We start from the raw sequence: 5,939 nt of genomic DNA, 5'->3' as shown, positions 1-5,939 counted from the left end.
GCTGCAGAGACCGTTCTGTGTCCCCACTGTGCCCTGCCACTGAGGCCAGGAGGGAGGCGGTTGGTAATGCAGGTGGGTGATGGCCTGGTTTTAGACTGGGATAGAGCTCGTTTTGCTTCACCTTAGTGGCTCGTCGCTGTGCTTTGGTTTTGTCTGAGACTGAACATTGCTGGTAACATCATGCAGTGAGGTTTTAGCTTCTTCCTGTGTGGGTACTTAGCCCGATTCCCAGGAACTTGTCAGACTCGTTGTGCTGTGCGAGTGAAGGATGGGGGCACTGGAAGCGGCGGGAGGGAGCAAGAGCCACAGACACACCCTAGTACCCAAAGGAGCCAAGGATCATCCCATTCCCACAGCACGTCTTCCCCGTAATAGGAACTGGGGGTAGTTTTACCTGGAAGGCAGCGATCGCCTGCTTGGGTCGGGCTGGTATCGGTTGGTGGCTGCTAGCCCATTGCATTGTGCGTCACTTGTCGTTATTGGTTTTAACCTCCCTTTTGTCCCCTTTAGCTTTACATCTGTCCCCATCGTTACTTCCCCTTATCATTATTGTAAATAGCTTGTGTTATTCATGTTTTACTTTATATTAAGCATTTTTCTGTTGTATAATTGTTAAGATTTCTGGGCCCTCACTACAAGGGGAGACATGAAGGGGAATTGGCTGGGTGGGAATGGCAGGAGCCCGCACCTTGCACTCTAACATCATCTTGTGCCTTTGAACCTGCAGGGTGCCCAATGCTGGGCTGGAGGCTACGTGAGCATGGGAGGCAAGGGCTGCCTGAGCAGCGTGACGGTGAAGAGACAGATGGGACATCGTTGGAACGCAGGCCCAAGGAGAGGCCCCGTGCAGGTAAGGACACACTGGGGACACAGTGTAGGGTATTTGCAGGTTGTCCTCTTGGCAGGGATACAGGCAGTAGTTAAGGGGTGCAGGCAGTGGCAGGAGGGGAAGTGTAGGTGTCAGGCTGGGTAGCTGCAGGTGCAATTTGCCTATTGCAGGTTTCAGGTTGGGAAGCATAGGGGTTAGATGGTATAACAAAGGTGTTAGTTTGGGTAGTGCTGGTGTCACTTTGGGTATTACAGGTGTTAGGTTGGATCCTGTAGGTGGCACTTTGGGAACCAGAGGTGTCAGGCTGGGTAGAGTAGGTGGCACTTGAGGTGGCATTAGGTTGGCTGTCATAGGTGTTAGATTGGGTAGTGTCAGCGTTACTTTGGGTGTCATAGGTGTTAGGTTGGGTATCATAGTGTTAGGCTGGGTATTGTGGGTGGCACTTTGTGTATTACAGTTGTCAGGTTGGATCCTGTGGTAGGTGGCACTTTGGGAACCGCAGGTGTTAGGTTGGGCAGCAGAGGTGGTACATTGGGCATTGGAGGTGTCAGGCTGGGTAGAGTAGGTGGCACTTGAGGTGGCATTAGGTTGGCTGTCATAGGTGTTAGATTGGGTAGTGTCAGTGTTACTTTGGGTGTCATAGGTGTTAGGTTGGGTATCATAGTGTTAGGCTGGGTATTGTGGGTGGCACTTTGTGTATTACAGTTGTCAGGTTGGATCCTGTGGTAGGTGGCACTTTGGGAACCGCAGGTGTTAGGTTGTGTAGCATAGGTGGCACTTGAGGTGGCATTAGGTTGGCTGTCATAGGTGTTAGATTGGGTAGTGTCAGCGTTACTTTGGGTGTCATAGGTGTTAGGTTGGGTATCATAGTGTTAGGCTGGGTATTGTGGGTGGCACTTTGTGTATTACAGTTGTCAGGTTGGATCCTGTGGTAGGTGGCACTTTGGGAACCGCAGGTGTTAGGTTGGGCAGCAGAGGTGGTACATTGGGCATTGGAGGTGTCAGGCTGGTAGAGTAGGTGGCACTTGAAATGGTGTTAGGTTGGATATCATTGGTGTTAGCATGGCTGCTGTGGGTGGCACTTTGGGAACCAGAGGGGTTAGGTTGGGTGTTGTAGGTGGCACTTGGGGTACTGTAGCTGTTAGGCTGGGTACAGTAAACGGCACTTTGGGTAGTGAGGTATCAGGCTTGGTACTATGGGTGGCACTTTGGGAACCAATTGTGTTAATTTGGGTAGCAAAGGTGGCACTTTTGACTCAGGGTTAGCACAGCTTTATTAGACTGGCTCCATCAGAGGTGCTTGGAAGTTGGACAACTCTTGCTCAGCACTAAAGGCTGACATGGGAGATGGCATCATCCAGGTGTGTGGACTGCCAGGTGCAAGGTGATGTTTTGTGCTCATGGTGTGAGGGGGTTCTTAGGAGGAGGAGGACAAAGAAGATGCAGGAGGCAGCCATTGAAGTCTGTGTGTGGAAAGGAGGTTTATTCCATCCCACAGGATGAAGGCTGTTATTTGGGAAGGATCTGCACAGCTGTGTACATGTGGGAGCCAGCTGGGAAAAGCCAGGGAAGCAAAGGCCTGGAGGAGGGACCAGGCACAGTCTGCCCATGCTCCACATACCAGTGGAGAAGCAGAAGATGATACAGGACAGATAGAAGGATGCAGCATGGCCACAGTGTGGGGCTAGGAGTGCCACAAGGCCAAGATGTGTGGGGAGGAAGCAGGTTGGGCTGGTGGTGGGTAGGAAAGGTGGCCAGTGGCAGACGCATGAAGAGATTGGTGGTGATGGGTGTTCTTCTTGCAGGGACAGGTCGAGCACCCCGGGATGGTCCCTGAAGAGAGCTGCGATTCCAGAAGGGGTACGACGTTTGGGACGGACTCTGGACAGGTATAAGAACCCCCTCCCTCCCCCTAGCCCCTCCCCTCCAGAGCAGAGGGAAGGGGTTGGGGGGACGGAAGGGGTTAGGGGAGGGGATGGGGGAGGGGCTTAGGGGGGGCAGGGAGGGGCTTAGTGGAAGCCCCTCCCTGCCCCCCCTAAGCCCTCTGGGGAGGGAGGGAGGGAGTTTAGGGGGGGGAGGGAGGGCCTCCCTCCCCCCCTAACTCCTCCTGGGGGGGTGGGGGGAGGGAGGAGGGTGGGGGGGGGGGTGGGTGGGGGGGGTGGGTGGGGGGGGGGGGGGGGGAAGGAGGGGACTGCTGTACTGCTGTCTTGTATATATAGAGATGTCTTATCTGGAGGACAGAGTGTCCGGGTCCCCCCTGGTTCCCCCCCTCCACCCGCCCCACCCCCCCCCCCCGCCCCCCCCACCCGCCCCCCCCCCCACCCTCCCACCCACCCCTCCCTCCCCATCCCCCCCCTCCCCTCCCACCCCCCCCCCTCCCCACCCCTCCCTCCCTCCCCTCCCCCCTCCCCTCCCACCCCTCCGTCCCCCCCCGCCCCCCCCACCCTCTACCCCTTTTCCTACCCGCCTCCCACCCCCCCAACCTAACACCTACAGTACACAAAGTGCAACCCAAGTTGTCCAACTTCCAAGCACCTCAGATAGAACCAGTCTAATAAAGCTGTGCTAACCCTGAGTCAGAAGTGTCACCTTTGCTACCCAAATTAACACAATTGGTTCCCAAAGTGCCACCCATAGTACCAAGCCTGATACCTACACTACCCAAAGTGCTGCTTATGATACCCAGACTAACAGCTACAGCACCCCAAGTGCCACCTACAACACCCAACCTAACCCCTCTGGTTCCCAAAGTGCCACCCACAGCAGCCAAGCTAACACCAATGATATCCAACCTAACACCACTTCAAGTGCCACCTACTCTACCCAGCCTGACACCTCCAATGCCCAATGTACTACCTCTGCTGCCCAACCTAACACCTGCGGTTCCCAAAGTGCCACCTACCACAGGATCCAACCTGACAACTGTAATACACAAAGTGCCACCCACAATACCCAGCCTAACACTATGATACCCAACCTAACACCTATGACACCCAAAGTAACACTGACACTACCCAATCTAACACCTATGACAGCCAACCTAATGCCACCTCAAGTGCCACCTACTCTACCCAGCCTGACACCTCCAATGCCCAATGTACCACCTCTGCTGCCCAACCTAACACCTGCGGTTCCCAAAGTGCCACCTACCACAGGATCCAACCTGACAACTGTAATACACAAAGTGCCACCCACAATACCCAGCCTAACACTATGATACCCAACCTAATACCTATGACACCCAAAGTAACGCTGACACTACCCAATCTAACACCTATGACAGCCAACCTAATGCCACCTCAAGTGCCACCTACTCTACCCAGCCTGACACCTCTGGTTCCCAAAGTGCCACCCTACAGGATCCAACCTAACACCTGTAATACCCAAAGTGACACCAGCACTACCCAAACTAACACCTTTGTTATACCATCTAACCCCTATGCTTCCCAACCTGAAACCTGCAATAGGCAAATTGCACCTGCAGCTACCCAGCCTGACACCTACACTTCCCCTCCTGCCACTGCCTGCACCCCTTAACTACTGCCTGTATCCCTGCCAAGAGGACAACCTGCAAATACCCTACACTGTGTCCCCAGTGTGTCCTTACCTGCACGGGGCCTCTCCTTGGGCCTGCGTTCCAACGATGTCCCATCTGTCTCTTCACCGTCCGCTGCTCAGGCAGCCCTTGCTCTCCATGCTCACAGCCTCCAGCCCATTGGGCACCTGCAGGGTTCAAAGGCACAAGATGATGCTTAGAGTGCAATGTGCTGTGCTCCTGCCCTTCCCACCAGCCAAGTCCCCTTCATGTCTCCCTTGTAGTGAGGGGCCCAGAACTTAACAATATACAACAGAAAATGTATAATATAAATTAAATACATGATAACACAAGTCCTACTACTAATAATGATAAGGGAAGTAACAAGGGGACAGAATATAAAGCTAAAGGGGACAAAAGGGAAGGTTAAAACCAATGAACACAAGTGATGCACAATGCAATGGCTCAGCAGCCACCAACCGATACCAGCCCGACCCAGCTCGGAACCTGCTTTGGGCAGCTCGAGCTCTCTCTGAGCCCCGCAACTGACCCCGTGAGCCGGGCTCCAGACTCCAACACGTGGGGCTTGGTCTCCATTGCCGAGCCCCAAACCCGGTTTTAGTGACCCCGGGTCCAGCCCCCAGCCCCCGGTCCCTGGTTCTGAACCCGAACCGGCCCCGCTTGGTTTCCAGACTCCAACTCTCAGGACTCCATTGCCCAGCTCCGAGCGCGGCCCCAACCCAGGCTCAGCCCTCGGGCTCCGCTCCCAGCACTCGGCCGCGTGTGCCGGAGCCCGGGGCCCCTCCCCGGTGTCGGTCCCGGCTCTGCGGAGCAGCAGCGCCCGCTGGAGCCGCCGGGAGCTCTCGGGAAGGGGCCGGGGATGGCTCCGGGACACGGAGAACCGGATGCAAACGGGACCCCCCACTCACCGCAATGGAGGAGCCGCCGGCGCCACGCCCCGGCTTACCAGGTGCTCGCCTTTTATAGAGATGGCGCGTGCGTCACCACGTGACTCCGCCCACAACCAGCATATCCCCGCCCCCTAATTAGCCAGGCCCCGCCCCTCCCGGCGATGCCGCCCGGGTCCTATCTCCCGCCTGCTGCTTCCCCGACCGCGGCGTCCCTACAGCCCCATCATCCGCAGCCGCCACCCTCGTACCCATCTGAGCCTCTGATCTCTCCCTCCTGCTTCCTCCCGGGCACAACACGCGGAGCTTGGGGAAAGCTGCAGCCAAACCCCCACAACTCCAGCTCCACCCCGGTTCCCACCGCACCGCTCCTCTCTTCCCGTTTAACCCCACCTGTGGCTCTCGGCAGCGGCTTCTCCCTTCCACCGGGACCCATCCGCGCCCCCCTCGTCAGCCAGAGCCCCACGGGGCCGCTTTTGGGCAATGACCCCCGTACGGAGCGCCCCGAGCAGCAAAGCAGGGGCAGCCGCATCCCCGGCACCGACGGCAGCCCCGAGGTTCACGTCTCCCGGCGGGGCTTTGTGTGCCCGGAGCTGGTGCCGCTGCAGCACGGAGCCGGCTGTGCATGGACAGCCTGGAAACGCGATCCCTGCCCCCAGGCAGGACC

At 56.9% G+C, this 5,939-nt stretch overlaps 1 long non-coding RNA gene across 2 annotated transcripts; it reads right to left on the bottom strand.

Moving 5' to 3' along the window:
* Positions 1-2,285: 2,285 nt before the first annotated feature.
* On the bottom strand, positions 2,286-5,312 carry LOC117436285 (uncharacterized). Of its 2 annotated transcripts, none has more exons than XR_004549707.1 (3): positions 5,294-5,312; positions 4,437-4,552; positions 2,286-2,672 (listed from the first exon to the last, which is right to left on the bottom strand). It is a non-coding gene; the product is annotated as an uncharacterized lncRNA (long non-coding RNA). The 2 variants fall into 2 exon arrangements; XR_004549708.1 differs by lacking the exon at positions 5,294-5,312 and adding an exon at positions 4,915-4,933.
* Between the last annotated feature and the right edge of the window lie 627 nt (positions 5,313-5,939).

This window comes from Melopsittacus undulatus, chromosome 6 (assembly GCF_012275295.1).
Source record: "Melopsittacus undulatus isolate bMelUnd1 chromosome 6, bMelUnd1.mat.Z, whole genome shotgun sequence".
Classification (NCBI taxonomy): Eukaryota; Metazoa; Chordata; class Aves; order Psittaciformes; family Psittaculidae; genus Melopsittacus; species Melopsittacus undulatus.
Note: the sequence above shows the minus strand (reverse complement) of the source record. Positions and strands in the feature narration are given on the sequence as shown.